General features: G+C 33.1%; 1 long non-coding RNA gene across 4 annotated transcripts in view; it reads left to right on the plus strand.

Annotated features, from left to right (window-relative positions):
- LOC141572197 (uncharacterized) overlaps positions 1-12,241 on the plus strand; it is an 839,411-nt gene that overhangs the window by 127,620 nt on the left and 699,550 nt on the right. For 3 of the 4 annotated variants that reach the window (XR_012497417.1, XR_012497418.1, XR_012497420.1), the window contains exon 3: positions 10,802-10,921. This is a non-coding gene — a long non-coding RNA (uncharacterized LOC141572197). Of the gene's footprint in view, positions 1-10,801; positions 11,015-12,241 lie in introns of all 4 variants that reach the window. The other variant, XR_012497419.1, reaches the window with a different exon arrangement.

Here is a 12,241-nt window from a genome sequence, read left to right on the forward strand (position 1 = left end):
ACCCAATTAAAAAATGGGCAGAGGACATGAAGAGACATTTTTCTAAAAAGGAAATACAGATGGCAAACAGACATACGAAGAAATGCTGAACCTCACTAACCATCAGAGAAATGCAAATAAAAACCACAATGAGATACCACCTCACCCAAGTCAAAACGGCTATCATCAATAAATCAACAAACAACAAGTGCTGACGTGGATGTGGAGAAAAGGGAACGCTTGTGCACTGTTGGTGGGATTGCAGATTGGTGCAGCCACTATGGAAAACAGTATGGAGGTATCTCAAAAATCTGAATATGGAACTACCTTATGATCCAGCAATTCCACTCCTAGGTATCTATCCGGAGAAATCCAATACACTAATTAAAAAATCTTTATGCACTCCTATGTTTATTGAAGTACTATACACAATAGCCAAGACATGGAAACAACTGAAATGCTCATGAGTAGATGACTGGATTAAGAAACTGTGGTACATTTATACAATGGAGTATTACACAGCCATAAAGAAGAAAGAAATCTTACCATTTGCAGCAACACGGATGGACCTAGAGAACATTATGTTGAATGATATAAGTCAGACAGAGAAAGACAAATACCATATGATCTCACTTATATGTGGAATCTAAAGAAAAGAATCAGTGAATGAACTAATCATAAACAGTTTTGGAGACATAGAGGAAAAACTGAGGGATGCTAGATGGGAGGGGGGGTGGGGATAAGGGGGAAGGTGAGGGGATTAGAAAACAGTCAGTAACCACAAGATGACCACGGGGTTCTGAAAATTAAATTGGGGAATGTAATCAATAACGTAGTAAAGATGTTGTAGGGTATCAGATGGACACTTGTCCCATTTGGGAGACCACCTCAGGGATGATGTAGATGCCTGATCACTGCACTGTACACCTGAAGCTGAAGCTGAACAATAATGAATGCCAACTATAATTATATGTATATATATGTACATATGTATATGTATATGTATATATATATATATATATATATATATACTTATAAGAAGCAGAGTACAGCATTAGGAATAGAGACAGTGGAAATGTAATGGCTCTGTGCGATGTCAGAGGGATAGTTGATGGGGGAGGGGTAGTCACACAGTGTGAGGAATATAAATGATAAATGTCTAAGTGTTACTTTGTCTTGTGCACCTGAAACTAATAAAAAAAAAAAGAAGTGGAAAAAGAAATTAAAAAAAGAAGTGAAAAAAAAATAATAAAAAAGAAGTATGTCTGATAAATTGAGGGCACTTTCCTCTTTAGGGAAAAATGTTTGCGATAATCTTTGAAAAATATAATTTTATTCTACTTAGCCAGACTTCAAATTTCTCACCTAAAGTAGCATTTAAGAAAAAAAAATTCTGAATATTTTCCTTTGCAATGTAAAACATTTTAAGCATAATAATGTATTTTGTAGAAAGTCTCAGTATGAAAAAAATAGTCTTTTCCACCAAAAAACACATTGTGAATATGACCAAAATTTAAATTCTGGGCTACATTAAATCAAGAGAAGTTACCTTTTTATTGGTTTACATTAATGCAAATCCATTATCACTTTATAAAATTCTAAGCTCATACCTGATACAATCGTTGGGTCAGATCTTTATGATTGAAAATAGCATACTGTTACTAGTTTTTAATGAAACAATACTCCAAACAACTTGAAATATAATCAGAGGTTTCTGAAACAGATAAAATATCTGATTTGGGAGAATTTATTCAATATTATAGATTCTTTAATTTTTTACAATTCTCAAGATGGAAATACAGATTTTATCGTTATAGGTGTTTCTGCTGCAGCTGCAGCCACTATTGCATATGTTAGCACAAAATAGAAGACTGATCTTTAATCCCAATGAAAAAAACAACAACTATCGTGCTGAGAAAAAAAAAAAAGAAAACAGAAGATGTGGTGTCCCTGGAATAACTCTCATTTGTCCATTGAAGAAACGGACACAGAAAGAGTATAGTAAGCCTGCTAATGAACATGCATATACAATATGTTTCCTGCTAGGTCATGGCAGTGATTAGACCTTGGGGGTTGGATAGGATGGGGAATAAATTATAAAGGAATCTAATTGATCTTGAAGAGCTCAGGATGGCTCATGAGTATGTGAGGTCTGGGCTTAGTATTAAAGGATAAGTAAGTGTTAGTTATTTGACCAGCTATCTAGGAATAAGGAAAAGCAAGAATAAAATCATGGAGATCAGAAACAATCTAGAGTGTATGGTGAAATATAAGCTGTTCTCTGTGTTAGCAAATAAAATTTAAGGTAAAACATGTGGGGAGATAAGAGAAGGCTGAAAAAATAGGCAGGATTTTTATGATGAAGAACCTTATTTGCCATTATAATATATTAGATTTCAGAAATAAGTTAAAAAATACTGACTCATTTTAAACAGGAATGATATGCTTTCATTTTAGTTAGAAGTCTACTTTTAATGGGTTAAATCTGAAGAAAGGAAGATAATGGTAAAAATGTATTAATAGCCTACCACAATATTACCACTGGACAGATACGTGAAATAGTCCTATAAAATTTGGTGGAGGAGAGCTGGAGCAGGAAGCATGTTGGCGATACTAAATTGGGAATCATTTGCACGTTGGTGGCAATTGGAATGAGAATGTCATGGAATCATCTTAGGAAAATATCCACAACAGCAGTGGTGTGATAAAAAGAATCTTGAGCAATGTTAAAATTTAAGAGACCAGAAGAAGTAGTGTGATCAAGGGGGAACTAGAAGAAATGGACAGAGAGATAGAGGAAGGAGGATAATGTGAAATCAGGAACTCTAGGTGATGAGAGGTTTATGAAGGTATGGTAAAGGGTGCCAAATGAAGAGGGCCCGGTAAGATAAAGATTGAAGGTTGTTTGTCACCGGCAAGTATGAATCTTTGGTAACTTTAGTGATCAAAGTTCCACATGCTAGTGAGGGCAAAACCCTAACTACGGTTGTTTATGGAATGCATTGAATGAGAGAATAAATTTTACCATCTAAATCAGAACACTTTGAAAGTAACAATGAGACCTAGCAACCACTTCATTAGGTAAACAGATACAATCAGAATTACCTTAGCCAACCCAGGGCATACGGTTACTCTAGAGATGAGAAAGTGCAGTTATTCTACCTTGTTGGAAGTATGGATGCTGAAGAAAGGAGATATATAGATAGTAGTTAGACAGCAATACAGAGCCAGGAAAGGATTTTATATGATGAGAGTAACTTGGACATATAACGTTATCTAGAACATTAAAAAATAAATTCACAATCCTATGGTAGTATCAGGTGAATGTGGTGACAGAAATATCGGAAAACAGAAATGTGTGGAAATTCAGTTCCACAGAGAGTAAGAGAAGATAAGGGTATATTGGCAGCAGATAACAGAGTTGATCTCTATAACCTCAAAGATAGACAGGACTGTAGAATCAAGGAGCTGAGTAAAGCTAAGAATTTATACAGGTAGGTAACTTACTGCGAAATGGAAGAAGATTTTATTCCAACATTACGCTGGATATCAGGGAGTTTTATTGATTTAAACATTTTCCACATTGGGAAAAAGTAAGCATAACAAATCAGGATTCCAGGCAGCTGAGAACAGGCAGAAATTCAGTTGCCAAACAGGGTAAGGACCCAGACCATAGAAAAAGGCAGAAGCAAAATAAATGGAATGGTGACATGGTACAACAGGACAAGTCGCAACATAGGTTTTGTTGAAGACACATGAGTATGTGTCAAATGTGTAAATCGTGACATTTTATATTTTCAGTACCTAATAGTGCTCAACATAATTAGCATTTATTATCCAAATATATCAGCATCAAGAAATTCCAATATTTCAATATAGAGGACTGATTTATTAGAATAACATGTAGCTATGGAATATTATTTTTACAGATATGTGCTTCTAGTGATTTCTGTAAAAGAATAATATTTAACCTCTCTCACTTAGCTATTTTTTATTCAACTTTGGATGCAAACAAATAAGAATCCATAATGGAATGCTGACAATCACAGCTTGTATACTAGAGTGTGTGTGTGTGTGTGTGTGTGTGTGTGTGTGTGTACTAGAGTGTGTGTGTGTGTGTGTGTGTAGTGTGTGTATGGTAGGTGTGTTTGTGTGAATTGCTGTGCAATACCTCCATAATTTTACAAAACATTCTTTGTTATTTTTACTCAAGTATTCTTATGTATAAAAATCTTTGTCCAATATATTTTTAAATAAAAAAAGTATTAAGAAAAGCAAACTTTAATTTGTACTATTATAAAAGTAATTATTTCAACTGACACTTCAATGCTTTAGTAGGGAAATGAGAACTTATGTTGTAATCACTACAGGGCATCTGCTCTCTTGCAATGTTTCCCTATGAAAGTAAACAAACAAACAAAAAAACTTGCCAGAATAATGTGTTTTTTAGGGTTCATTTTTTGGTAATTCAGGTGAATTACTATGATTAATTAATCCTTAGATAACAGTAGATATTTTATTACATGGAGGTTCTTCTTCAGAGAGTATAGACATCCTCTGGTAAAAAGATCTTAAAAGTGCAATAACAATTTTAAATAATGACTAATAGTATTCATCCCTATAAGTTTGATTTTAATAGTAACAATAATTATTATAATAAGAGTGAAATTAGCAACTAATGTGTGTTTTAGTGTCTATATCCATACGTTGGATGCAGCAATTTATATGTCTCATGCAATTTATCATCAACCCCTTCAAAACACGATGACATAGATTAATTTATTTTTTTATTTATTAAATTTAATGGGGTGATATTGCTTAGTAAAATTATCTAGGTTTCAAGTGTACATTTCTATAATACATCATCTATATATTTCATTGTGTGTTCACCACCCAGAGTTAGTTCTCCTTCCATCACCATATAGTATTTACGCCCTTTTCCTTCTTCTACTACCCCTTCTCCTCTCTTACCCTCTGATATCCACTAAACTTGTTTGTGTATAATAGTTTTTGTTTCTTTGTTTGTCTTGTTCCTGTCTTGCTTTGAGTTTTATATGTCACATAAGAGTAAATTCATATGGCTCTTGACTTTTTCTGTCTGACTTATTTCACTTAGCATGACAATGTCAAGACCCATCCACATTGTTGCAAATGGTAGTGTTTCATCTTTTCTTATGGCTGAGTAATATTCTATCGTATATGTGTACCACATCTTCTTTATCCCATCATCTATCAAAGGACACTTTGTTTCCATGTCTTGGTCACTGTAAATCAAGCTGCAATGAACATTGGAGCACATTTATCTTTACAGATAAGTGTTTTCAGATGTGTTGGGTATACACCTAGAAAAGGAATGGCTGGGTCATATGGTAATTCTATTCTTAACTTTTTGAAGAACATCCACATTGTTTTCCATAGTGGCTATACCAATTTACATTCACACAACAGTGTATGAGTGTTCCTTTTTCTCTACACCCTGTCCAACACTTGTTATTACTTGTGGGTGATGGCCACTCTAACAGTGAGGTGTGAGGTGCTATCTCATTGTGGTTTTGATTTGCATTTCCCTAATAGCTAGTGAAATTGAGCATTTTTTCATATATCTGTAGGTTATCTGTTTGTCTTCTTAGGAGAAGTGTCAGTTCAGGTCCTCCACCCAAGTTTTAATTGGGTTGTTTGTTTTTATTATTGTAGAGTTGTACGAGTTATTTGTATATTTTGGATATTAACCCCTTAGGGCAGTTATTTTTTGACAAATAAGCCCAAAACATACAAAGGAGATAAGAAAACCTCTTCAATAAATGATGCTGGGAAAATTGGAAAGCCACATGCAAAAAAATGTTAGTAGACTGCTATCTGTTACCGTATATCAAAATTTACTCAAAATGGTTCAAAGAACTAAACATAACACTTGAAATATTAAATTGCACAGAAGAAAGCATAGGTACTAAACTATGGACCTTGGGTTCAGAATCGATCATATTAAAGACTCCAAAGACAAGGGATGTAAAAGCAAAAATAAATGAATGGGACTATATCAAACTAAAAAGTTTCTGCATAACAAAGGAAACCATCAATAAAACAAAGAGGCAGCCAACAAAATGGGAGAAGATATTTGCAGATATATGATTAATTATTTACCAGTGAAGAAGCAGAAGTTACCAAGATAAAGTTGCTCAAGATCACAGAGATAGTAATGGCAGGCTGATGGGGTGTTAACTTCCCTGTGTTTGACATTAAAGTCTGAGCTCTGTAAGCATCATCATATACTGTTTTTTACCCTGAAAAGGAATTTGTGTTGATTGATGCTTCATATTTTTCATTTTATCTTCATGATAACTCCCTTTTCTACATCCATGGCTCTGATCTAAACCACTGTCTGCTCTTACATTACCTAATTGCATATGTAAATGCTGCTAAAATGCCTTTTGTGTCACTATATAGTGGCTGGCTATTCCTAAGTGGGAGCTAATCTTCTAGTCAGAATTATTTTCCCCCACAAACACAGAATTATAGCACTGAGAGAAGATCAAAGGTTAAAAAAACAAACAAACAAAAAGGATATCTCACAAGTATCTAAGTCAAGGAGACAAAATTAGTGTGGATGGTCAGCAAAGTTCCCTCCCCTCCCCTCCATGGGGCCTGCTCCACAAACCACACAATTTGCTGTGATTTAAAAAAAAAAAAAAAAAAAAAAAAAAAATACAATAGCCCTTTTCTTTTCAGAAACCTTTCAAATTGGCAAACAGCCAGTTGTAATACCAGGCACATTCTGGCCGTTCTGCATTGACATGAGGTTGGTACTTGTCCAGCAAAAAAACAATAGTCTACGTTTCCTATCCAACCACAGAAACTGCACTCTTTTTTAAGAAAATCTGACTTTGTAGCCAAATAGTTAACCCTGAATTCTCCAGCTTAACTCAAACTCTGAGATTTATCAACATACAATAAGGCTGTGCGAATGTTTAAACCATGTTCTTTTAATGGAGATTAGAAAAATAGTAGACAGATTAATTGCCAGGTGAGTACTAAGATAATTGTAATAACCATTATAACCAATCTTTGGTATATATAATAAAAATAAGTGGGCAGCCACTTCCTTTTATATGTTTAATAGTTATTCAGGTGTAGGGATTAAAGGCTTGTCTACATAATCCACTGGTAATATATAGTTCTTGACAAACACATACAAATTTTGTTGCTGAGTTATTATTATAAAAACAACAATAACAATAAAAACTATTGAGATCTTCTATAGGTCTTTTATATATATATATATATATATATGTATATATCATAAGTCCAGTGCTTTGAAAGCTTTTGTACAAGTTATTTTTTTTTTAACTTTGTGATTTCTCTTTGTGGGTAGATTATATAATTTACTCAATACAAATGAAATTAATTTTATTTTATTCAGGCAGTGAAACAAGGTATCTAATGTTTATTTTTTCTAAATGCAATTTGTCCCAACATTTACCTTTAAATATATATATTTTTTTTTTTTTTTTTAGTTTTTATTTTTTTAATAGCAATGTATTATTAGGTCTCTATTTTGGGATTATTTACTCTTCCATCGTTCTTTTTTTTTTTCATTTCTGTGATCATGCAAAACTCTTTTAATTATGCTTTATTTATGTTATATTTTAACATCTGAAAAGGTCAACTACCCTTATTATTTTTATGACATCATTTTCTTGTCTGCTTTGATACCTTTGCAATATATCCTCTCAACTTGATATTAGAGGTCACACTTATTTTCCATAGTTCATTGCTGTGATTCTATTTTGATTTTTTTTTTTGGAATTCTAGTTATAAAATTTGGTGTCAAAATTTAATAAGTATAAAATTGTTATATAATTCAAGTAAATTGAATTTTATTCCACTAGAAACTATCTGCTAACCATATGTTATGGGCTAAATTGCGTCCATCTAAAATCTATGTGTTCAAGTCTTAACCCCACAGTATCTCACAAAGTAACTGTATTTGAATATAGTGCCTTTGAAAAAGCAAGTTAAACTAAGGTTGTGTGGGTGGGTCTGAATCCAATATGATTTATAAGAAGAGATTAGGACATGTACATGAATAGAGAAAAGACCATATGAAGACACAGGGAAAAGACAGCCATTCATCAGTCAAGAAGAGAAGCCTAAGAAAAAAACCATCCTTGTTAGCACCTTGATTTCGGATTTCTAGTCTACAGAATTGTGGCAAAATAAATATCTGGTGTTTAAGCTGCCCAGTCTATAGTACTTTATTAAGTCAACCCTAGCAGACTAATACACTAGGAATTCTTTTCTCAAATCATATAAGATGTTTTAGGTCCTCACCTGTTAAATAAGGAAACTAGGTTACAGAGGTTCTAATTTTTTTTTTTTAATATCAGCATATTATTTTATATTCTACTCAAGTTTTCCTTATCACCAGTAGTAAAATATTGTACTTCTGATTAGTAAAATAATAAATGCCAACATTTGTTATCTTAAACCCAATGCTATTTAAAGGGTCCCTATTGAGGTATTACTGTGTATTATTTTAAAAAAATAAATGATTCCCAAGACATACAAAAATATATGATACATATATAGTTTAATGAACTCAGAGTAAAAGAGGATGATGGGGGGACCAGAGACATAAAGACACAGATACACTACAAAGTAATGTGCCATAGTAAATAGATAAAAAGACTATTGGAGAACAAGCATGGCAATGAGTGTCTTATGCTCTAGAACTGGGAGAGGGCTGATTGTTTCATGAAATGCATGGAGATATGCTATATTTGAAAAAAATAAAAATAAAAAATCAGGAAGTATCAAGTATAGCGAGTCTGAGGTGTTAGAAAACGAGTGGCTGATATAAAAAACACTCTTAAGTTTATTTAGTATACTATGTGATATCCTTTCAGTAATCACATCCATTGTAAAATATAAGAATTCTTACTGAACAAAATAAAGGGATTTGAGGTTATTTATTTATAGTATGTTTAAGTAATATTTTTAAAGGAAAAAATGATCCCAGGTAGCATGACTTTCCAATTTACTCATTAAGTTTGCTTCAACCTGACTGAAGGCCTGTGATATAATCCTTTTCAAGCAAGTTTTATCTCCAATTTTTGCTTCAATTGATTAATATTCTGTTGCCACCTTGACCATTACTTCTTAAATTTAAGAGATTTTCCACACTCTGAGTTGATTCTATGGTTTTCCTTTATGGAACCACATTCTATGTCAAATATTTTGCCAGTACATTACTTCCAATACTTAAGCCATCATGATAAATCAATGTTATGATCATGATAGAGTTCAGATGTAACCCTCCTGAATGGTACACAGCATCCAAGTATCTTAACTGGGTTTTGAAGACAATCTGTAGTCTGTCTACTGTGTCATGCTGTGTTTCACATTTTTTTTTTTTTTGCAATATGGGAACAGCAGGGTAGTGTTTTATTATTTCAGTTAGATTTCAGAATGAGAAACCATTTGCCTGTCTCCTGTTGGTGATTACCCTGCTCCAGTACACTGTTAATATAAAACTTATACTTAAATTTGTACTTATATAATAGTAATAAATATCAGTCTTAGAATGTAATAATCCCCCCAAAACTATAGTATAGCTGTAACACTAACTGCATAACAGTCAGAAAGTACTAAAATATAACCTAATTTTATCACCATTAAGAAATAGGTAAATTGTTGTGTAAATTGTATTTCACTTTGACTGTTTTTCTCTACAAGTCTAATACTTGCGTCATACAATGGAAGGTTTTATAAATAATAAAATAAAATGATATAACTAGAATTAACATTAGGGATCATTGAGGTTAGCTCCCCCAACTAATAAATTAAAAAATTGAAAAAAGGGGCAGCTAGATGGTTCAGTTTGTTAGAGTGCGAGCTCTTAACAACAAGGTTGCAGGTTCAATTTCCACATGGGATGGTGGGCTGTGCCCGCTGCAACTAAAGATTGAGAACAGCGACTGGACTTGGAGCTGAGCTGTACCCTCCACAACTAGACTGGACAACGAATTTACTTGGAGCTGATGGGCCCTGGAGAAACACACTGTTCCCCAACATTCCCCAATTAAAAAGATAATAATAATAATGAAATAAAATAATAATAATAATAATAAAACACAAGTTAAATTATTTGTATAACTCAAAAAAAAATCTATGAAAATAATGGTAAATGATTTCCTAGAAATTCTATCTTCTAGTTTCTAATCCAAAGCTCTTTTCATCACACGTCACTGATTTGGAGAACAACCAGAAAACTAAGTGCCAAAAACAGGGTTTTACATTTATTACCTCACAGTTTCCATCGGCCATGTGTCCAGACACCAGCTATTCCTATTTTTTTTCTAAGGAAAAAAATAGAAATATTTCTATTTATTTCTAAGGAAATTAAATAGAAAAAAGAGAAATAACATCAAACATAGAAGGGAATTAAAATCTGTCACTAGCATATATCAAAACATCTGATTATTTGGAGTAGGTACCCAACATATGACATATTCTTAATAAATGTTTAATCACAGTAAGAATTGAAATAGTAAGAGCAACAAATAACAATAATTAGAGAAATCAACCTCTGACTGTTTGATTTGTCTACCCTTAAATTAAAATTAATGGGAGCCCGTGATGAGAAACAGCTGTATAAGGGTGTGGCAACATTATCATTCATGAAATAATCCATTTTGTAAATAGTCATTAAAACACTTTGTTTCAATATATCATTATGTTTTCTAATAATGTGTATTTTGATTTGAAAATCAACTCCTTATAGAATGAAAAATATCTACATCATTTTTTTTTCTTTGTCTCATAGGTTTTTTTCATGAGGATGTATGGATCTAATATTGTTGATCCAATTTTCATGGATATTTGTGTTGGAACAAGTTGTGTGGAAGGTGCAGAGTTTGATGCAGCACAAAAACAATATCACCAGGTAAATTAAGCAACTGAAAGCTCTGAATGGAGACAACACCAAGAAAACTGAAGCCATAAACAAAGTGAGGAGTGAGGGAAGAATGGGTGTAAGGTGGGTGAGCTGTGGTCAAAGTTATTTGAATATTTGAGGTTTTGACATTTTATACAAATATAGGAAAAGTACTTTGCTATTGGATGTAATATTTTTCTTCAATTCCATGAGCACACTGTAAGACTATATTATTTTGTTTGGAGTCAACTGTCTTGGCAACCTACCAATTAAAAATATACACAATGCTCAAAGTTCAGTAAATAATTACTTTACTAACATCAAATATAAGGTATGAATACAATTTCATCGGACTATTTAATTTTCTAAATGATTTTACATTTATTTATTTATTTCCTCAAAATTTCTAGTTATGTGGTTTGGCAGAAAACTCAATGAAGTCTTGCACATGAAAATATTAAGGCAAAGAGATGTATATATAATTACATACCTCACTGGTTGGGAAATCCAAGACCTTGGACTAAACCTAAATTCCATAGAGTGGAAATTTGGAAATTATTCACTGCATATAAGGCAGGCATAGAATGAACTGTGAATGTTAAAACACAGACTAAGTAATAAACATATAACTGCACAAAAAGAATGCTTTATAGTTGTAGAAAACAGATCATCCTTAGAAAGACCCAGGTTTCAAAACATTTTAAAACTTTTCTTACAGCACTATGCATATACTCTTCTGAATATTAGTTACATGAGTACAAGTTATATTTTCTTTATGAGATGATAGGTTCCCCAAAAGTGAGGGAAGTAAAGGAACCACCTGACTCTTGAACAACTCAGGGGTTAAGGGCGCCAATCTCCACTACCTCAGCACAGTGGAAAATCCGCTATAACTTGGACTCTACAGGCAGCCGTTCGCATATGCGGATTCAACCAATAATGAGTGATTGGGAATCTGCGCCTGGGAAACTGTGGTTGGGAATGCACAAATACTGTTTTTGTTCCCCGGATGGATTGAATTTACCCCGCAGAAAGGAAAACCATGGGGTGATTGACTGTATTTCCAGGGGGAAAAAAATCACCTATACATGGACCTGCGCGATTCAAGCCCGGGTTGTGCAAGAGTCATTTGTAAGTTTTCTTAGTCACTGGGATTTAAGAGATGGTTAGTGTATATTAAATTAATTTGACCTTACCTCAAAACAGTTTTATTGTGAATATTTTTTCAAATAAGTAGGCTGTGGTTCAGAGGTTAAATGATATGGTCGAAATTATGTATCGAGTAATATATGAAATTATAATTTGAATGGATTTCTAATTCCACACATC

The sequence above is a fragment of the Rhinolophus sinicus genome, linkage group LG06 (assembly GCF_036562045.2).
Source record: "Rhinolophus sinicus isolate RSC01 linkage group LG06, ASM3656204v1, whole genome shotgun sequence".
In the NCBI taxonomy this organism is placed as follows: Eukaryota; Metazoa; Chordata; class Mammalia; order Chiroptera; family Rhinolophidae; genus Rhinolophus; species Rhinolophus sinicus.